This window comes from Leptopilina boulardi, unplaced genomic scaffold (genome assembly GCF_019393585.1).
Source record: "Leptopilina boulardi isolate dan_hultmark-lab unplaced genomic scaffold, ZJU_Lbou_2.1 LbouV2_121, whole genome shotgun sequence".
Classification (NCBI taxonomy): domain Eukaryota; kingdom Metazoa; phylum Arthropoda; class Insecta; order Hymenoptera; family Figitidae; genus Leptopilina; species Leptopilina boulardi.
In genome coordinates this window covers 4,213,672-4,233,889 of record NW_026137665.1, presented here as the reverse complement: position 1 = coordinate 4,233,889, position 20,218 = coordinate 4,213,672, and the positions used below count along the sequence as shown (strand labels likewise).

The following is a 20,218-nucleotide window of genomic DNA, read 5'->3' as shown; positions in this document are numbered from 1 at the left end:
CTTCATGTAACTATTAAAATTTCCTGGAATTTTTATTTGAATCATGAAAATTTATTTTTCTTCAATTTCTTCACATTATTTCAATTATATAATCGAATTTACTTTTGACGAAAATTTCACTTATATGCAAAATATTATTTGACTAAACATTTATTTAATCAATTTTCCATTTGACAAAATTCCCTTTTAACAAAATTTACGCTTAATTAGAAAAATAAAAATTTTTTTTTACTCGAATTGCTATTTAACAAAACTTGCATCAAACCAAATTTCCTTTTCATGAAATTTCCATTTAACGAAATTTTCATTAGACAGAATTTTCATTTATAATAGAATTGTTGTTTAACTGAATTTTTATTAAAGCATATTTCTCTTTTTGGAACATTTTAATTTAACCAAATAAACTCAAAACCACAACAAACTTAACCTAAAAATTATTTCACGAAATTTTCTTGAAAACTAATTTTCACATAATTATATTTGTATATTAAACATAATTTTTTTTGTTCATATTTTTATTTAACTAAATTAGATTAAATAGATGATAAATGATTAAAATAATTGATCCAAATAGAAATTTGACAGCTGGAACTTCCAACAAGAACTTCTAACGAGAATTTCCAACAGGAATTTCCGATTGGAATTTCCAGGGAGTGGATTCCCGGGAACTTTTTCACGTGGATACCAGGACTATTTTATGGTTTTGGGGTCGCTGAATGCGAATATTAAGTCTATTTAAACCTTATTACGTCAGGGTTTTGAAATAACTTCAAAAAACTCCTAAATTTTGGTTTTTTTGAGGTTATGTCAAAACTCTGACATGATGGGGTTAAATAGACTTTAGATTCGAATTCAGCGACCCCAAAAACATAATAAAGTAGTCATGATAAGACTTGGAGATATAAATTTTTCTTGATTTCAATTTGGGGTCAAATTTTGGTGTGCTTTTTTTGAGGTTATTTCAAAATCCTGACGTGATGGGGATAAACGGACTTTAGCGACCCAGAAAACATAAAGTAGTCATGGTCTGATCAAAAGCTCAGAACATCAAATTTTTTTTGTGTGCCAGTGAAGTTAAGGGAAAAAAAATGAATTTTGAGGAGGCATGAATTTTTAAGAGGGAAGGACTCTTCTTTGAAATGAATTTGTCAATGGCGCATCATTCAGGTGAGAAGGAAGAAATTGTCTAGATTCATCGTTTATTTTAATGAGCGTTTTACAGCAACCAAATTCTAAACAAAGTTTTGTCAATTTACTGCATTTATTTAGTTTCTGTAGATAAAATACCTAAAAAATTTACCCTTTCTAAAAGGAAACGAATCTTACTGAATAGTCCTTCACTGAAACCATAAAACTGCAAAAATCCTCATCGTAAATAATGAGATTTGTATATTAGATATACAGAATTATTCTCAATTTTGTTCAAGTTTCATGGTGAAGAAAGATTAATTTTAACGATCGTAATGTTTGTTCTTAATCCTACAAGTGTTCATTACCACTTAAGATTTTTAGATTTTCATTATTGTGATCTTCAAGTATATCTTGCACTGAAGAATTTTTGTTTTTAAAACAAAAATTACCTTCTTTTGTTTAATATAGTTTTTCCACTTTGCATTCTGTTGTCTCTGAGGCAAGTGATGCAGCACCATGTGTACGAATGTAATATCTAGTCTCTTCACCTTCTTCCCCCCCCCCTCTCTCCCTCCTTTTCCACCAACCGGAATATCAGTCAAAGGAAATGCATGTTTGAGTTATTAAACCCCTCGACCTGTGCGCAAGCACATTTTCTACGGTTACGCTCGTGTCAACTCAGCCTGATAAACACCTTGCACACCGCAATCACACCTTGTATTCATAAACTACCCAGACTCTGTGTCGGAAACTTTGCTCAGGCTGAGAGCATTCTGATACGCGGTGAATATAATGGAAATGCATAATAATAGAGGGGGCGCGCTTTATATATATATATATATACACGGTCATGTATGTTTAAGAGTGAAATGTTTGTAGATGTTTGAATAACCGTGACTGAATGAGAGTGTTTGTATCCAATCTCATGGGACGTCTGCTGAAATGTTTCCCTTCGTTCTCAATTGTGAATATGCGACAAATTAATAACGTGGCCACGACATATAATGTCGTTCTCTACTCCTCTAGTATAATATCATATATCTACAAATACATATATTCTTCAATGAAAATATTCTTCCCTTTTATTTCTTCTTTACTATTTTGATTTCAAATTTTCCATTGAAAATAATATTGATATATAATTTTTGAAAATCACAAATTATTGAATGCTTTTGTTTGGAAAAATTGAGACAATAATAATTTGTTAAATAAATGGAATTTATTTTCAGGATGTATTAATCTTTCACAAATCCCATATGACCTAATGACAGCAATTAATCGAAATTCACTTAGCCGAATCATCAGTTGCGATAAGTTATATAAGTTAGGACTATTTTTGAAACTAATTTTCGTTTTATCGATGAATAATTCGCTTTTTATTTTTCAGATATGTTATTTAACCGAAATTTCATTTCATCGAAATCTCATTCGTTATAAATACCATTGTCTCGAATTAATGTTTAACAGTATTAACTTTTTATCTAATTGTCATATAAACTACATCCTAATTGTTCTAATTTGTTTATTTAACAGAAATCCACTTACCTCGAAATTCCATTAAGCCGAATGTTCATTTGGCCTAAAGATTATCTAACCTAATTTTCGTTTTGCCGAAATATTGTTTCACCTAATTTTAAATTGTGCTGTTAATTATTTAACATAAATCTCCTTTGCACGATACGTCGTTTTACGCAGAATTCCAGTAAATCAGAATCAACACATTCCCTAATTAGCATATGACAAAAATCCCATTTGGTCTAAAATTAAACTCGTCACTATTATCATTTGGCCTAATTTTAGGTCAAATGAGATTTTTGTCATATGTTAATTAGGGAATGTGTTAATTCTGTTTTACGGTAATTCTGTAAAATGGCAATTCAAGTAAAAGAGATTTATGTTAAATAATCAATAGAAAAATTTAAAATTAGGTGAAACAATATTTCGGCAAAACGAAAATTAGGTTAGATAATCTTTAGGCCAAATGAACATTCTGCTTAATGGAATTTCGAGGTAAGTGAAATTCTGTTAAATGAACATTAGAACAATTAGGATGTAGTTTTTATGCCAATTAGATAAAATATTATTACTGTTAAATATTAATCCGAGACAATGGTATTTATAACGAATGGGACTTCGATGAAATGAAATTTCGGTTAAATAACATATCTGAAAAATAAAAAGCGAATTAATCATCGATAAAATGAAAATTAGTTTAAAAAATAGTCCTAACTAATATAACTTATGGCACACACAAAAAAAAAAAATTAGAATTTTTACCCCAAAATCGGTATAAAAATTACCTGCAACAAATTTTATCCTAGTTGAGGGCGCCACCGTCTATGTGAATTAGCATTGGTTAAAATTACCCGCAACAAAATTTACCCAGCGTTTTTTCTGTGCAACTGATGATTCGGCTAAGTGAATTTCGATGAATTGTTATTATGTCAAATGGGATTTGTGAAAGATTTATGCGTCCCTTTATTTTCAATTTCTTTCTGCAGCGCATAAACATTAATATCTTAGGATTCTTTAAACTCTTCCATGTCCTATTCAGTACATTGTAACTTTATAGAATCTTTACTTTTTATGGTTTTATAAAATGAAGATTGCGGCAAAATTTTCATTTCGACATTCTTTACTTATTCAAAATTTTAAGTAAGGTGAAAATTGTTTTCATTGTTTTCACTGAGAATGATAGATAATTCTATTATTTTTATTTTAGAACAAGTAACCGAGAAATAAAATACTAACGGATTTGAAGGCTCGTTTATAGGCCCTCTCCAGAATGGAGCTAAACGCAACGCATCGCAATGCTAAGCAAATGGGGATGCGTTGCGTTTAGCTCCATTCTGGAAAGGGCCATAGAGGTCGAATACAGTGTTCCGCAAATAATTTAGGAATGTCTTTACAATTATAGTACGATGACAATTCCGTAATTAATTTTTAGATTTATTTCAAATAAAGCAAATGGAAATATTCGCACACTGACATGTCAGCAACATGAGAGAGAGAGAGAGAGCACACGGTAAAAAAAAGTTTTGTGAAATGCAAATTCAAAGTTTTCTAACACAAATGTGTGCAAATATTTCCAAACACACATTGATATCACACTCTCTCGACAGAATAAATAAGCGTCATATAATAATTCACGTTCAACAACCACCAAGTATAGTTCGATTTGCAATTGGAAGCGGTCCAACGGTTCAAAAACTGCGCGGATGGAATATCATCCCTGAGAGGTGCAAGAGAAACACGAAACGACACGTCATGTGCCCCCTATATATATATATACCTATATATATATGTATATATATATATATATATATATATATATATATATATATATAGGTATATATATATATATAGGTATGTACACCAGAGGATGCATTCTTTGAATTAGCTACATATATATATTTTCTTGCGTTTCCCCATGCATAATCTCATTTCACATACATGGAGAAGCGACTCCATTCTCTCTCTCTCTCTCTCTCTTTCTCAGGTTCACAATGGGATAAGTGGATTACAGTAACCCGATAAAACAGGATCGCGTTTTATCGAGTTAAAGAATACCCCTTATTTCCAACAGCCATCCACGTATTCTTCACCGAACTGCGTTTACCGCATTTGCCCTAATCCCCATTCTCCTTCTCCTTTTTCCTTTTGGTCCACTCCATTTATTTAATTTCCCTTACATTTCTCGCCGCACCCTCAATTTCTTCGTGTTTCCTCACTCGTGCCGAGTGAACCAAGTGAATTACCGCAATGTGATTATGCTGAGTTAAGTCAACCTGGTTAGCAAGAAAATCTTTCCATCCCTTTCTTCTCTCTCTCTCTCTCCGCACTTTTGGCCACTTTTATCTAACCAAACTCTCTGTTTTTTAACACTTCATATACTTTTTATGTTTCATTTTCACTTAAGAAAAAAATTTTCTTTTTTTATTATAATGTTACCTTTTCTTTTGCTCTTACATTCTCACTTCATTATGTGTCTGAAATTTTGAATTCGTTCAAATGAACGAAATTATTTTCTTCGTCTATTCTTAATTACTACTGCAATGAAAAATAAACCAATATACATATTAAAGATATGTTAAATTATTTTTTGATATAAAAACCAATATATTTTTAAAAATAAAATTTGGTCTTAAAAAAAGCAGTAAAGAAATTTTTTTATTTGAACGTTCAAAACCTGCAGAACATCAGTTTATTTACATACTTTTAAATTAATTAAAATATTTAGGGGTCATCCGTAAATAACGTAAGAAATTTTTTCTTATATTTGGACCTACGCACCCATGTCTGTAAGGCTCCATAACTTTTTGACCCATTTACCCCTCTTATCTTATCTAAATGTTTTTAGTGTTTAATTTATAGGTAATTCTGTATTTATTAAAATATACTTTTAGGAACACTTTTGAAAAATTTAGGTAATATATAAAAAATGTAATATTAACACATCTTTGGTACTTATAAACTTAATACTATAATTTTTAAACTCACAGGAAAAACAAAGTGTTATTTTAACACCAGAATTGGTGTTAAAATAACACGCAACAAATTTTACCCTAAATCTGGGTTAAATTTTATGGGTGTTTTAGCATTGGAGAAAATTATCCACAACAAAAATAACACCAGCTTTTTTCTGTGCTGATAAAAGTAAAAAAAAATCAAAAAATAAATAATAAAAAACTAGTTTACAAAAATTTCATTTAAGAAAATACATATTTTAGACTATTTATACTATTTCGACTGGAAATATATTATTCTTATCGCAAAATACGTTTTCTTTTGTCGTTGCCATAAATCTGTCAGAAATGTGATCGTTTGTTTTCGTATGACATAACCGAAGATTACCAAAAACTTTATGTATTATTTCCACGAAATTCAAAAACTTCTCTAATTGTAAGTACTTTAAATATAATTTATATGTAAAATTTTCAATTTTAATTACATTCATTAATTGTACAAACAAACAAACAGTAAAAAATAATTAAGCATAAATTTAAAAATTACCAACTCTCTAAATCTAAATTAGTAGTTTTCTACTAATGAAAGAGTGCGTATTTGTTTACCAATTGAATTAGTAACAGTTTTGACTAATTTGTAGTAAAAAAAAACTACTAATTGCTAGTAGAAAACTACTAATTCATGGAGTAAAACGGCTTACTAATTTAAAATAGTAAAAAATACGACTTACTCTATGAATTAGTAGTTTTCTACTAGTAATTAGTAGTTTTTTACTGTAAATTAGTCAAAACTGTTACTAATTCAATTGGTAAACAAATACCTACTCTTTCATTAGTAGAAAACTACTAATTCAGATTTAGAGAGTAACATGTGTAATAATTTATTGTACGTATAAGTCTTACCATGTGTATTTTAAGTTTTTGGTGTCGTTGAAGACGAAACTGAAGTCTATTTAATTCTAATACGTCAGGCTTTAGAAACAAACTCAAAAATTTTTTTAAATTTGACCCCAAAATTTTGAAATAAAAAAAATTCTGACTTATAAGTCTTACCATGTCTACTTTATGTTTTTGAGGTCGCTGAAGCTAAATATGATATCTATTTAACCCCATCAAGTCAGGCTTTTGACATAACATAAAAAAACATTTAAAAAATCAAATTTTGGGATTTTTTCGAAGTTATGTCAAAAGTCCGACGTGATGGATTTAATAGACTTCAGAAATCTCAAAAACATAAAGTAGATATGGTAAGACATAAATTAGAATTTTTCTTGATTTCAAAATTTTTGGATTTTTGAGTGTAGATCTGAATTTTTCTTGATTTTAAAATTTTTAGGACGAATTTTGAGGTTTTTTGAGGTTATGTCAAATACCTAACATGATGGGGTTAAAATGACTTCGGATTCAGCTTCAGCAACCCCAAAAACATTAAGTACCATACCTATACTGCCGTGCGAAATAAAAACTTAGTTAAGTCATATTTTGTTCGAACGGAGAAAATGACGAAAAACTGTTTGTATTTAAAAACCTAATCACGGAGAGAAATAGATGGTAAGAACTTATAATCTTAAGATGGTAAAAAGTAGATGTTATCCAGTACCTTCAATATGCTACTCGGTACTATCAAAGATGTTACAAAAAATATGGTTATGTTACCCACTATAATTTTGATGTTACTCCGTACAATCTGGAAAGTAACTGATAGAATCTAAATTGCTGTCTGTATATGTAAGATCAAATATGGTACCTGGTACTATCTAGATAGTACCCCGTACCATCTATTTCTCTCCGTGATATGTAATATAAATAATTCTTTAATCTAACTTCACTTCCTAGGTAATTTGATAGAGTTCTTTTTAATTCTGAAGTCAAAAGTTAATTATTTAAACAAATTATATTAAATAATTGACTTACGTTTTATTTTTTAAAAGCAAAACTTGGTTAACTCGAGTTACGTAGTGCTTTTCGCAAAGGTAAGCGAGCGCGAGCCTTCGTTCAGAAGTAAGAACTTAGTTAACTCAAGCTAAATGCATGGGATTCCGAATTCACCCGATGAAAATCCGAACTTTAACGAAGTTGACTTACGCTTGCTCCCATCGAAATGCAATGTCCGGCTCATGCCACTTTTCGAAAGAGAAAACACTCAAGTCGAGTTAACTAAGTTTTTATTTCGTATATATCTTATGCTCAATCTCAACGCTTCCTACGATTTTTGGACTACTCAACTCGAGTTAACTGAGTTTTTATCAAGTATTCTTTCATTTTCTGGGTTTTTATAGATTTTTAATAACTATTTTTTGTAATAAATAATAAAAATAAAAAATTTTTAATAACCTAATCAGACGCAGTTTTTTCATACGAATCCATTGATACCAAAAACTCATTTTTGTCAAAAATATGACTTAACTAAGTTTTTACATCGTACGGCAGTATAATTATTTTTGTTTATTTATAAAACTATTTATTTATAAATAAGTCGCAGTGACGTGAAACTAATTAAAATAAATATTTAACGGCATAAAAAAAATATATCTCATTAAACGACAACGCACATATCAATATACATCAAAATATTTATCTCTGATTCCATAGTAAAATTTCATCTGATACATGCGCGAGCAACAAATGAAGACATATGTTAACGAAAATTATCAAAATTTTGAGATTGATATGCACACGCATTTTGTTCAGAGAAATTGAATCTGAATAAATATACAGTTGAACTCGCACGTCAGCTCAACTGGAGAGATAAACAGTAAAGGTCTTATCGATTAACCTTTTTAAGCAATTTATCGCGTGAAACGTACAGTTTCAAATGTACATATTTACTCTCTCCCTCTCTCTCTCTCTCTCTCGAATCAGGCAACATTGCACCATAGCCGGAGCCTATGATTAATGTTTTTACAAAATAACATAGATATTGCATTTGTCCCTTCACAATCAGATTCAAAGCGGAAATCGCATCTCTAATGCATTTCTCTCATAGTTGAATTTACAGTCAAATTATTTTATTATACCAGTATATATATAGTGAACTTTTCGTAATTGATTCTAATAAATCAAGAGATGTTAATCGTCAATAATTTGACGAAAAAAAAGAAACAATTGAAAAACTATCGATTTGAAAAATATTTATTAGAATATATTTATTTTGATTAAAAAAGAAAACTCGACATATCGTAAAAATTTGAGTTTATAATAAAAAAAAACAGTGTTAAAGGGTGTATAATATAAATCCCCCAACGATAAAGAACGATAATATACATGTTATTCACAAATGTATTTTCACACGCGTTGGGGTGTGTCAACAACTTATAAAGAGTCATTATAGGGAGAAAATAATTTCACATTAAAGGTATATCGAATTTTTTTTTTTTTTTAAAGTCGTTTCTTTTCTTACCCCATCGCGAAATTTTTTTTTTTATTTATAGGATATCCGCATTCTGCACGTGACACACTGAAGGGGTCGCGAACCCTATAAAAGTCGTTCCATGGGCATATAAAACGCGTGAGTTTATCCCCTCATCTTAATCTCACTCTTTGCAGTCGAGTCATTCATCGAAGCAGTAATATTCGCACCAAAGAGAGAGAAGGAGAGAGAGAGAGAGAGAGAATTATTCTGAACAAGAGAATTTTTTAGTTTGATAATCCTCCATCCACGAGAACTATGTGTAGGTATACGGCAAAGCAGATCGAGTCTATCTATCCGCATGTCCGCAGGGTAGTTTATTATTCATTGGGGTTGCATCCCCAGCTCGGATAAACGGCGCATTGTTTATGCATTAGCCAACTCCCATCTCCGATCACTCGATCAGCCCATTCAACTCTGACTCTACCTTTTCTCACATCCTCGAAACCATTCAAATATATATCTTTAATAATTTCAACACCTTCTTAATTGCTAATTTTCATTTTTAATTTTTGCAAATCTATTTTTATGGCATCTTTTTGAAAATTTAATTTTTTCACATTGACATCAAAGGTGGATGCATTTTTTTTCCCTTTCCAGTATATATATTTTTTTACAATATTAATTTCAGTGGAAACATCTGTTTCCAAGTTCTCTGATTACACTGAGAAAAAAAAATTTAGTGTTTGCAACAAAATTGTTTGGTTAGGTAATTTTGGTTCTTGTAACCAAATTTTGGTTGACTGAAACAAAGTCGTAGAGTTATCTCAACCAAACATTTGGTTAGGCCAACAAAATTATTTGGTTGAACATTTTTAAATTTCAACCAAAATTTGGTTACGACAATCAAATAGTTTGGTTGTTTAAATACCAACAAAATTTTTTTTATTGGCCCAACCAAATTTTGGTTGATCTGACTAAACAATTTTCTCAGTGTATGAAACTGAAGTCGATTTTCTAAATTCAATACGGTGGATCCGGTTTATGTTTTGCCAATTTTTGGAATTTAAAACTATTTTATTAATAATAATTTTTATTATTTTTAATTTTTAAAACAAAATTTATCTAATTTTTTAAATTTTCCTGACAAAATTTAACTTACATGTGAGGTTATTTTCGTTTTTTAGTCATTTTCCACCAAAGTTTGACCTTAATTTTTGAGGTTATGTTCGTTTTTTGTTCATTTTCCACCAAAGTTTGACCTAAATTTTGAGGTTATGTTTGTTTCTTGGTCCTTTTACGCCAAATTTTGGCCTAAATTTTGAGGTTATGTTTGTTTCTTGGTCCTTATACGCCAAATTTTGGCCTAAATTTTGAGGTTATGTTTGTTTCTTGGTTCTTTTACGCCAAATTTTGACCTAAATTTTGAGGTTATGTTTGTTTCTTGCTCTTTTTCCGCCAAAATAACATAACGTAAGGGAGGCGAGGCTTGCGACAATATTCAGAGTTTTAAAATGAACATAACCTCTAAATTCAGGTCATTTTTGGCGGGAAATACACCCCCTTCGCTGTACAAAAAAAAGGGGGGGATTGCGGCTATATTAAGAGTCTTGAAACGAACATAACCTTCAAATTCAGGTCATTTTTGGTATGAAATTCACCTCCACTTGCGGATATATTCAGAGTCCTGCTACGAACATAACCTCAAATTCAAGTCTTTTTTGGCGGGAAATCCGGAGAGGAGTGGAGGACTTGCGGCTATATCTAGAGTCTTGAAACGAACATAACCTCAAAATTTAGGTCATTTTTGGCGGGGAATACGGAGAGAGAGGGGGGGACTTGCAGCTATATTCAGAGTCTTGAAACAGCGGCGGCGATACCTTTTTGTAATTTAGGTAGATAGATATTTTTAAAAAAATAAAAATTTCAGTATCCCTAAATGTTACGTATCTGAATCACTAATTTGAGGTTAATTTCTCATTTTAATTTGACAGCTGAAATGACTGAAACTAATTTATCAATAAAAGTCTTTACACTGCCATTAAAATTATGTTAGACGATTCTGAATTTTTTCTTAAATTAATTAATTAAAATTATCGTTGTACATATAAATGTACATTTTATTAAAAAATACATATATATATATATAAATGAGCGGATTTATATTTTAAAATATCCTCAATAAAATAAATCGCAAAGTTGAGTCGTTTTTCAAATATAAATAAAGTACAGTTTGGAAATTTAGTCCATAAAAATCTAATGGTCCATAAAATTTCAATGTCCGTAAAATAAGTAAAGTCCATTACATCGAATGGCCTTGCAAGTCTTCATCTAATTTTCACAAATAAAAAAGTCAAAAGATTCTCTCTATATACTCTTTATTTTAAAAGGAAAAATTGCTTTTCTATTTCTTCACTTATATATATATATATATATATATATCTATTTATTTCTTAAAAAGCTTTTTACAAAATTTTATGATAGTGTAATTTCAATTTAATTATTTTAAGCTCATTGTTTTTCTTCAATTAGATTGAAAGGTATAGTAAAAGAGAGGAAAAAAATGTGCGAAAAAAAACGAAGAATTTACTATATATATATATAGCTTTCAATCAGAGGAAAAAGAATTTAATTTTTCGTCAATTAAATTAAACATGGTCAATTAGATTTTATGAACTAAATTCTGGCAAACATCATTTCTTGTTTGAAGCAATTTTGGTATAATTTACTGAAAGGCTTTTTTTTAAAATAGAGGTTTTTTTTATTGGAATTCTATTATATAGGAATTATCTACAAAAAAAATTTGTCATATTTAAGGATAAAAAAGAACTACAAATAAATAAAAATAAAGTGTATAATAGACAAAATTATTTTAAAAATTTAGGGAATAAACATTTTTGTTATGTCAACAAAAAAAATTTAACCAAAGTTTTTCTTTGACCCAACTATACACTGAAAAAAGGGTTTGGTATTGACAACCAAACGTTTGATTGGTATTTAAGCAACAAAAAATTTTTTTTGTTGAATCAACAAAATTTTGGTTGTCCCAACCAAATTTTAGTTAGGACAACAAAAATCCTTTTTTTCTAATTTTGATTGTGTGAAACAAATTTTGATTGAGACAATTAAAATTTTGTTGATACAACAAAAAAATTTTGGTTTCTTAAATACCAACCAAACGTTTGGTTGTCAATACCAAATAACTTTTTTCAGTGTAAGTAGTTTCGTTGCTTTAATAACAACAAAATTATTTTGTCTCAGCAAACAAAATTTTGTGGGACAAAATATTTTTTCTCAGTTTAATCCATATTTATTTGGTTAATTAAATATATTAAAATTTGATTGAAATCAAAATGAATTTTTTTTCTTTCTTTAGAGTGTTCTACTTTTCTTAAATATACATTTTCTCCATTAATTTTATCATAATTTCCACTTTTCTAAAAGTTACAATCTCGTTTGAAGCAACTTTGGCAAAACAATAGTGCCAACCGGTAATTCGTAGGCGTGTTTTAATCTGAAAGAAGCTCGCTCCTCTGTGATTGCATTGCATAGTAATCTTAGTTTTTACCGTGTCTCGAGATTGGTACAAGAGAGAAAGAGAGAGGGCGAGAGAGAGAGAGAGCACACCATGTACTAGAATATTGGGGTCATGCCTCTACTCCCTTAATCTTTAGCACCAGAAAGCTTCGTGCAAGCTGAAGATGCTGAAAGAAGTTACGAAGCAATATCTCCTTGTACAGTGACATCGTATCAATAATAAATCGATACTGTACACATCGATGATCATAACGCCTCACCTATTATCAGCGAGGTTTTCTACTTCTATTCATTTTTAAAAGGAACGAATATATACATATATACAGGCGAACGCGATAAAAAGTTGTCGAGAGATAAAAATGAATTTGCCACCTTTCCATAACATTCAAAATTATATGTGACGCTCCACGAGAAAAAGGACCTTAGAGGCACAAAAAATTTTATGTTTTTTTTTTCTTAGTGAATTTTAGATAGAAAATACACAAAAAAAGGATTAATTTTTAAAACAACTATTTACAAAATCGGACAAAATGCCAAGGATACTTGTCTTATAAATTTCCTAAATCCGAAAGATTGTGCGAATCTATACAAAAACACGATTGAAAAAAAAAAATTAGGAAAGTAATATAATAACAACTGCGACTTTGTACTCCCTGCATGCTTCTGCCATCTGACGGCGGCGAAACGTAATGAACCTGTCATTATATTATTTTTTTCCCTTTTTCTATTAAATTATTAATAGGTAGAGGAAATTGGTAAAAACAAAAAAAAATCCTTTTTTTAAAATCTACAAATTTCACCTGATAAAATTTTTTTCTTAAATTAATATTAATATCTTGAAGTGTTAAGTTTTTGTCATTTTTAATTTCCAAATCCACTTTTTTCAAAAACGGCTCCACAAAATATTTTCGTTTTTATTAAAAAATAATTTATATTTATGATCTAGAATCAAAAACTTGTCACTATAAACATAACCTACAATTTTTTGCAGCTAAAATCCCTTTTTCCGTAAAGCATCACATATATATCTTGAATATAAATTAATTGATAGATTTAAGGTATTTAACAAATAATAATCTAATGGAATTTAGTGAAAGTATATAGAATTTTAGTTTTGAAAATTGACAATTTTACACACACACATACATATATAAAGCGTATTATGCATACTCTCTTGATTAACGTCTCACGCGAAAAATGCTTGAAAATTCTTTTCGAATACGACAATTTTTCAGAGAAATGAGAGAGAGATTCGTATGGGTAACAAAATTCGTTTCCGGAGAGAGATGTAAATTCATAAGAAGGCTTGAGAGCACAAAATTTGAGTGTGAAATATAATATAATGATAATAGTAATAATAATGAAAATAATAATAATAATAATGATAATAATAATAATAATAATATAGAACTAGGACTACAGTAGATAAGAGACAGTCATTAAAATATTCTCGTTCTACAGTTTCTTTGAGTTGACCCTCAAGAAACAAGGTTTTTCCCTTGAATTATAATTACTAAGCCAAGTTACGTTACACGAAGACTATTCTAGGAATTTGGGTTAAAGCTAACATACACTCAACGAGTTAAAACTACATTTTTTTTTCTCTCTTCCAAGTATCTAAATAACATATCCCGTTGAATATTTATCAAAAAAAACTTTTTAATTAAAAATATCTAATAAAGTAATTTTTATTATTTTCGATACTAAAATTAATTACATCTAGCTATCTTTGTTGATTTGTTATTATATTTTTGTATATAGGTTTTATATAAAACAATGAAAATAATAACTTTGCACTTTTAGTTTTCATTTTTCTCATCTCAAGCAAACAATTTTTTCCCCACCCATTTTTTTTTTTTATTTTTTTGTTAAACGTCGCTCCATTTATCGGACGGGCGTCGAAACTCACGAGATTAAATGAAAAGTTCTTGATCACCAGACATCGAACAGTTCGTTTCTAATAATTGAAAAAAAGAACTGGGTGAAAGGCATAACATGCTTCTAGGAACGCTAATGAAAATTGCCTTGTCCTCTGTATGTATATATATATACATATGTATATCCGAAGTACCAAAGCAAAGTCAATAAAAACAAGTTTGGTATAGACTCTCTCGACATGCATTCCTGTGTAATCAAATCCAGTGTCGAGCTCAGTGACACTGCTTTGAGCGAATCGATATTTCAAATTTTCAAAGAACAAAGCTCTATATTATAATAATAATAATCTCAATAATGAATTGTTAATTAGTGTTTGCACAAACAACCTTGTTATCCCTATATACATATATATATATTTATATACAAAATGTCACTAAAATTCAAATTATCATTTTCTGCTTTATTGAAATTTAATTTACTCTAAATAATTAATTTTAAAGATAAATATAATTATTTATATAATGTCATGAAAATTTCGTGAAATAATTAATTAATTCTCTCTTAAAAAGTAAATAATTAATTACACGAACAGTATTTGACTATATATACTAAGATATCAGAATTCTAGTTTCGTTCGATATGGAGAGTACATATACAGTATTTCAAAGATTCTGCATTAAAGGACAATATACCATCATTAAGGAATGCCTGTGGCTCTAGCCCATAGTGACATATATGATGAATAGGGGGAAGACAAATCAAGAGCAGACTATATACATAATTATACCACTAGAATATATATATATATATATTACATGTTCACCCTTCTCTTTTACGCTTTCACATTTGACGGCGCATCATGATTCATCAACGCGAATAGTACAGATTCATATTGTGATAATACTAATTGCAGTAGAGACTTCCTAAATCCCTATGAATAAATATTCATTATTTTGTATTTGTATAAAATTTTACAACATTTGATTTTTATAATATTATAAAAATTATTATGGGACGCATAAATATTTTTCACACACTGTTAAAAAAAAGGAGTTGAATTTTAACTCCCTAGGGGATGCTATAAAAGACCTACACTTTTGGAGTTGAAGCGTAGGGAGTTAATGCTTTACGAGTGAATTTTATGCCTAGGGACTTGGTTTTAAGGAGTTAATTTAATTATTAACTCCATTTTTGAGTTGATTTTTAACTCGAATATTTTAACTCTCAACTCCCAGTAACGTTAAGGGTAGATCCTAGTAAGGCAGCACCACCTATATCGAAACTAAAATTTTGGAAAATTATTTACAGTACCCGTGTAGAAATGTCCCTAAGCTTCCCAACGTGATAATTGATTCCGACTAGAACTGCGCTAGAAAATCTAGCCTAGAAAAGTCGTACTCGAACCTGATTAGATTCTTGTGAGAAATTCAGACTAGAAATATCTGCTGAGATCCCGTTTGAATTCTAGAAAGGCAATTCAAACTAGAAAAATCTCCCTTACTAAATTCTAGCCAGAAATACCTCGAATCGGACTTAGATTATTTTTCGATGTTTTCTTTATTTAAAATATGAATTTAATTATGTGCAATAAGTGACACAAATATTTTTAAAATGTTCGTTTTAGAAATAATAATAAAAAGAATAAATATTAATAATAATAAATTATAATAATAAAATTATTAATTAAATTAAATTTATTATTAAATACCACCGAGTGATAGAATCAAAATAATATTATTAATAAATTACATTATTATATATAGTTTCACTTTTTATTTAATTTAAAAATAATATTTAATTTTAAATCGAAAATATCGGAATCGATGTATCGAAGTTTTCAATATATCGATGTTCCATCGTCGAGAATGATGACATGAATGGTGCAAGTGCACATGTCATTTTGTGTGAACCTGAATTTTATTGTTCTTTTGTTAATTAATAATGGAAAATAATGAGAGGAAAAAAAGCAATCGCTAATGCGTAGCAAACAATATCTTGAGGTGAAATCCGTACACGTTGAATTAAATAGAATGCAATATGTTCAAGAGCAAGTTATGGATATTAACAATTTAGATTACTCAAATCACTTAACTTCTTTATCAGAAGGTAAATATTAACATAATATTATCAATTTAAGAATATTTAATATTAAGCCAACAAACATGAAATATGTACTTAGAATATTAAAAGTAAAAAATATATTGATTGGTTTTCTAACCTCAAATTTTGTCTTTACGTTAATATCATTATTGCAAATTTTTAATTTTTACTATGATTATTCCAATTTCTTCAGGTTACATTATGATTTCTAACTTTTTTATTTATAATTCTGGTTAAAATTTGTGTTAGTACTGTTTGGAGGTTAGGAAGTTCAATTAAACTTTATGGGTATAATAAATAGCATAACGGGCGTTTTTCACTCTACAATTTCAAAAACACACACGGAAGAAAGGACGTTGGATCTTTATATAAATATGTTTTTTGGATTTATTAAATATTTATTAATTTTTATTTAACAATAATCGATTAAAGGGAGCTAATAGGGTTCTAGCGAGAACCTTTTACTCCTGGTAGGGAAATCGCAGGGATATCCCTGCTAGATCCCTACTAACATTCCTCGCTGGCGTCGATCGTTACGAAAAATGCCGGGTCAAGCCTAGAGTTTCCCTTCCGGAACCCATCTGGCAAAAGGGATGCACAGCGAGGTCCCTATTAAAATCTAACTCAAATTTCTGCACGGGTATTTACTTGAAAGCAAGACAATAAAATACTTTTTCCTTTAGGATTGTTGACAAGAAATATACCAGCTAAAACTTTTTTTTGAGTTAAAATAATGAAAAAAAATTAATGACGATAAATATTTTTTTACGAAAAGTTTTAAGATATTTTCTCGAAAATAACAAAAAAAAAAATGCAATTTTCATTTGGAGAATTAATAAACACTAAAAAAATACACCAGCAAAGATTCACCAATCACGAAAATAACAACAAAAACTTTTTTTTAACATAACACATCAACACTATTTAACTGATTTTGACAGCTATTTGGTAAATAATAAATGTCACAAGTTATTTTGTGATTCTGCCAACATGGAGGAGATTGGCGCTGTTGCTAACAAATGCAAATATATTATTTGCCAAATGGCTGTCAAAATCAGTAAAAATAGTGTCGATATGTTATGTTAAAAAAAAGTTTTTTTTGTTATTTCCGTGATTGGTGAATCTTAGTTGGTATATTTTTTAGTGTTTATTAATTCTTCAAATGAAAATTGCATTTTTTTGTTATTTTCGAGAAAATATCTTAAAACTTTTCGTAAAAAATATTTATCGACATTAAATTTTTTTCATTATTTTAACTCAAAAAAAGTTTTAGCTGGTATATTTCTTGACAATAATCAATTATCCTAAAGGAAAAAGTATTTTATTGTCTTGCTTTCAAGTAAATACTGTAAATAATTTTCCAAAATTTTAGTTTCGATATAGGTGGTGCTGCCTTACTGGGACATACCCTTAACTCCCTAATTTTTTTTACAGTGCATTAGAGCATTTAGACCCATTGGAACTTTTGTATGGTGTCGAATTAAAAAGAATTTTTATTTAGTAAAATTTTTGTAAAGTGGATTTTATAATATGCTGAATTTTCATAATGAAAAATTTGAATAAGCTCTAAAAATTAATTTTTTAGAATTTTTATTTAACAGAATTTCATATTTAACTTTAGATGAATTCTTAATTTCTTTAAATTTTTATTTTTACAAATTATTATTTGACAAAAATTCCATTTTACCGATTTTTTATTACAAGTAATTGTTACTGAAACGAATTTTCATTTTTCAGACTTTTTATTTCATGGATTTTGAATTTTGAAAGAAAATTATTATTTAATCAAATTTTCATTCGACAAAATAGTAGATTTAAAAGAATTTTTATTTCACAGAAAGAAAATTAGAAAGAATTCTTTTCGAGTAGAAAATTAATTTTTTCAAATTTACATTTGACAGAATTCTAAAATTGACGAATTTTTATTTTACAGAATTTTCATTTGTCCAAATAAATATTTGGCAAACAATTTTGGGTGCAAATTTAAAAATTAACCACTCAGAAGATATCAGTAAAATTATAATTGGTTGATTTTAAAATTTGCGCCCAAATTTTTTTTTGACAAATATTTATTCGGACAAAGTTGAAAGTTCTGTAAAATAAAAATTCGGCGTTTTAAGAATGCAGTTTTAGACAGATCATAATTATTAGTTTCATCAATTTTTCTATAAAAAAACGTTAAATTATATTTTACACACACACACACAAAACAAAATTAATAAAGTACAACACGAGAACCATATATTTACACTTTAAACAAATTTCATTTCAATAATAATTTCTCACAAAAGGAAAGTTTATTTTACATATATGAACGTAATTAAAAACAAACATTATTCCAATTAGTAGGATTTAATTTAAAATTTATTTTCTTTTTTTAATTTACAACTATAACTGTAATAAATTAAAAAAAAATATATACATATTTTTTGTCAATATTGAAAAATATATATGAAATCTTTATTAAATGTTTGTAAAAGAGAAATTTTTTTTTTTTTTTTACTAATTACTTATTAGAATAACAACAATAATTACACTTCACTGTTTGAATACACAAATTTAATGAAGAAATTATATGCATACTTTTTTTTTACCGAGAGCAAAAATTACGAGGGGGAATACAAATAAAAATTTAACGCAATGTGTTATATTCATTGGGAAAACTTTTGAAACATCGTCAGAGCTTTTTAAACTTCATTATATGGCCTCAGGATATCAACTCAACGATTTCTCACAAGTGGAAAATGTTGTACAAGTTTAAAGGACCATTAAAATTTTAACTTTATGCCTACATTAAGATGTATTTTTTTTTCTCAAACTACCCGTGTGGAAATTGCAAATGCTTAAATCTAAAATCTGATTCCTCTAGAGGGATTATATATATTTATTATTGCGTGGTTACTTTTTTCATAAATAGGAGAAAAATAAATTAAAAAAGATTTTCGAAATTTTAGTAATATTATACATAATATTTATTAAGTAATATCTAAAATTTTGAAATTTTTAATTATTGACAATTAACAAAATCGAATAAAATTTGTTTTTTTTTTCATTTTATATTATTATTTTACTGAACTGAAATATTTAAGTTGAAAAATAATCAGGGTAACATTTTTTTTATGTTATCTTTACAAATTTCAACATTTTGGCGGCTATTTTTGAGGCGCCATTTTGAATTGATGCCAATCTGATAGTGTCAACATTTTGGAAAAAAAATTTTAAATCATCCACGGTGCTTTTTAAACCGATTTAACCTAAAGTTTCTGGCACTCGGGATTTTCTTCTTGATTTCGATTCTAGATCATAAATACACAGAAAATTGAAAGGCATTAAAATAAGCTGCAACGCTTATTATTTTAATTCAATTTTGCTTATTTTAATCCATTTTGGTATTAAAATAAGCAAAATTGGATTACAATAATAAGCGTTGCAGCTTATTTTAATACCTTTTAATTTTCTGTGCACATCATTTTTTAATAAAAACGAAAATCAACTGTGGAGCCGTTTTTAAAAGAAGTCGATTTGAAAATACAAAATATGAAAAACTCAACTTTTCTGCAAGGAATATTAATTTTAGAATAAATTTCATCAGATGGAATTTTTAGATATTAAAAATAGGAATTTTTTTTGTTTCTACCAATTTCCTCTACAATTAAAAATTTACCAGAAAAACGAAAAAAAATTAATATAATGACAGGTTCATTACGTCCTGCCACCGTTAGATGGCAGAAGCATGCAGGGAGTACAAAGTCGCAGT

General features: G+C 28.5%; 1 protein-coding gene across 5 annotated transcripts in view; it reads right to left on the bottom strand.

Annotated features, from left to right (window-relative positions):
- Nucleotides 1-20,218, bottom strand: part of LOC127285439 (basement membrane-specific heparan sulfate proteoglycan core protein-like) — a 389,597-nt gene that overhangs the window by 334,096 nt on the left and 35,283 nt on the right. Inside the window, exon 1 of one of the 5 annotated variants that reach the window (XM_051311480.1) lies at nt 1,581-1,901. The exons of the other annotated variants lie outside the window; for them this stretch is intronic. The gene's annotated coding sequence lies outside the window, so the exon portion shown is untranslated. Of the gene's footprint in view, nt 1-1,580; nt 1,902-20,218 lie in introns of those variants that run through there. 5 annotated transcript variants of the gene reach the window in all.